Here is a 3039-nt window from a genome sequence, read left to right as displayed (position 1 = left end):
TTGCTGTTATGAAGAGGCATATGATCATAAACCACTTTTCCTGACTTTAACCAAACAGTTCTTTGTGCCAAAACACCAAATACATCTTGTTCTCCTAGCCGGTGTGGACTTTTTACTCTACTTGGGCAAATTTCAGTCCAAAAGACATCTTGTGTGACGTCTTGGAGAGAAATAGGTGTCATTCCCTTTGGGGAAAAGTTTTACCCCATTTTTACTTTTGGCAACCTTTCCAGGGTGTACTGCACCTCCCACCCTATAACAAGTTAGATAGGCTCCAGTGCCCCCGTGACCTTGAATTCAATAAGTGGAAGAAAATGGATGGATAACAACTTTCTATAGTCGATTTAAGTTACTATATTCACCCCTAGCAATGGGACTCCTGCTCTTACTGTTTTGTATAGTCTCATCTACGTCTTCTGCTTCATGGTACTGGCAAATGTATTGTTTTCAAAATTTCTGTCTTAATGGAATACCCTTAAAATAAAAACAAATAAATGCAAAAGTTAAAAGTAGCAAACCAAGTACAAATACATTTTTTATTTCAAAATAATGCATTTATTTCCAGCTTCACCTTGTGTGACTGAGCTGCTGTGAATACTGATTCATCAGTCCACTCTGTCAGTGTGGCTCTGGCTTCTCATTGATGCATCAAAGAAATGCTGTTTGTTTCAGAAACATTTTAAGCCTAAAATGTAGCCACTCTTAATTAGTCCTGACAGTCAACAAAGTAAATTTGTGTATTAAAGATGTTCCTGATTTTTCTCAAACACTTGTCTATTCTATTACTTTGGCTGAAAAATAATATTCATCAGGACTGAATTGAAAATGACCCCCATAAGCAACCATTTTTCATGCTGATGATCAGTCTGACAACTTGTTTATCCAGTCTTTTACTTATAAATCGTTTCCAAACTTTTTTTTATTTGATATTTTCTTTTCATTTTCCAATATAATTGACAACCTGTTTTTAATTTGCCTCAAGTCTCTCTGGGGCTCATCTGAGAAATAGGCAGGTTCTTGGGTTATGATTTATTTTAGTCTGACTGCTCACATTCTAGACAATCTCTCTGAAAAACAGTCAATTTACTAATCTATGTGGAGCAGTGCAACAACCATTTTTTTCTACATCAAAACTATACTAGAGTAGGTGTCTGTTTAGCAACTTGGCTTGCATGGTAAAAGCAGGGGATGCTGTTTTCCCATTGGTCTTACCAGCTGGGAAGCTCAGATGAAGGATGATTGGTTGAATTAGACCCAATACTATAAAATCTCATGTGGTGCGTGGGCGATGTTCTCAACACTGGAAAATAACGAAAATGGGCATCCTTTCCTGCAGTTTATACAGATATGAGGACCTGTAGGGAGGTGGATGATTAATTACTTGTTTACTACTGAGTAAATGCTCCCTCACCTCTTATTTAACCTTTTACCGCTGAGTGCTCATTAGAGGAATTGAATGTAATAGAATGGACTGCATTTAGGCTTATTTAAATAAAATTACTGGCCACGTCTTTAGAAACCTTGCTGTGGTCTATAACGTTATTCACTAGGATACACTGTACTTCATGAGGTTTTAAATATGCTGTCCCTGAATCACACACAGTGTAAATAATCAGTCTCAGATTGATTGATTCTACGTTGATTAAAGGTAGTTTTAATGTATGCTAAAGGAAATCCACTTGTTAAGTCATGACTAACCAACCCTATTTCTGGGTCCAAGCATCTATTTTGAGTGTTGAGGTTGTTATCCTTTTAATGTGTTGTAACTCTTCTATTCAATAGATATGAACCTCCTCAAAATAATCAGCATTCACAGCTTCTCTTACTTTTTACTGGCACTATTCATGAACAGCATGTCTTTAAGCTTAATTTAAAGAAAAACAATATACACGATAGTCAGTGGGCGTGTGGTGTCCAATACAAATGTTAAAAAGTCCTCCGTCCAGGGCATGCGTTACCTGCATGGGAGGAGCATGATTCCCCCAGGGGCCAGCAGCCAATCAGAGGGCTCACCCGTTCTCTCCTTGCTGTGGCAATTAAAAGTGTAGTCGGAGAGTAACGCTGCTGCAGGCAAGTTGTGGACTTGAGTTGAATCGGACTAAGGCGGGCAAGAGTGCGTTCATAGAACCAGTAAGTCACGTTGGGAATGTATGTTATTTCTGTTACTGTTAATGTACCAATGTAGACATCTGTTACTATTGCTGTAGGAATAAGTAAGTAGTAGCCTGGCTCCACAGGATATTCCTCGTTTCTAAGTTGTTTCAGTTATTGTGGGGAGTTAATGTTCCCAAAGATTTTACCTGATGGAGTTACTAAGTTAGCATACGAATCAGATCTTGTTTATAAAGCCGCATACACATGGCGGCCTTTGACTGAGTGATTGTGTCCACTAGAGGGTGGTGTTGACCCACAAATGAAAGAATTGGCCTAAATTGATTATGATTCTGTGTTTATGCTATCCTGTTATGTTATTACTCTAAGCTCTGTTTCTGGTATCGGGATCTGCCCTTTTGTAATCTGGTATGTTGTTCTCTGTAATACGGAGGTATGAGAAATGATAGACAAGCAAGAGAGATGTTTATGTTATTTCTTATTTGTATTAATTACAGAACCACATCCTTACTTGCCAGCGAGAGTGTGTGTTCGATGTGGGCTCGTGGCAAATAAAGTTCTTCCACTCTGACATCATTTCTGTCTCTGACCGGACGTTATTACCAGGGAACAGTACCGAATCACGTCTCAGAGATAGTGGTCCAGGGCGTCCGCTATAATAAGTGGTCCTTCGAGCCGGATCTGATCCCTGTAATAAAAGCATGGAAGAACAGCGCGCCAGGAGACATCAGGCTCGTCCTGCCCATCTTAGAGAATATGACTTAAGTGACTATCTCCCCCGGAGTAGATCATCACTTCCCAGATCAGCTCACACTCCCCCGCCACGTCTGAGAGACGAGGAGGAGCCCGACGGGGCTCATGGATCTCCTCGATCTGAATCTCCTGTCACTCAGGATAGTTTCCAGTCTGGATGGGACATCAGAGATC

General features: G+C 40.0%; 1 long non-coding RNA gene across 1 annotated transcript; it reads left to right on the top strand.

Moving 5' to 3' along the window:
- Positions 1 to 1906: 1906 nt before the first annotated feature.
- On the top strand, positions 1907 to 2688 carry LOC112846514 (uncharacterized). Its single transcript, XR_003219580.1, has 2 exons — positions 1907 to 2130; positions 2610 to 2688. It is a non-coding gene; the product is annotated as an uncharacterized LOC112846514 (long non-coding RNA).
- The last annotated feature ends 351 nt before the right edge of the window (positions 2689 to 3039 follow it).

Source organism: Oreochromis niloticus, linkage group LG1 (assembly GCF_001858045.2).
Source record: "Oreochromis niloticus isolate F11D_XX linkage group LG1, O_niloticus_UMD_NMBU, whole genome shotgun sequence".
In the NCBI taxonomy this organism is placed as follows: Eukaryota; Metazoa; Chordata; class Actinopteri; order Cichliformes; family Cichlidae; genus Oreochromis; species Oreochromis niloticus.
The sequence above is the reverse complement of the archived record's forward strand: the minus strand, read 5'-3'. Positions and strand labels throughout refer to the sequence as shown.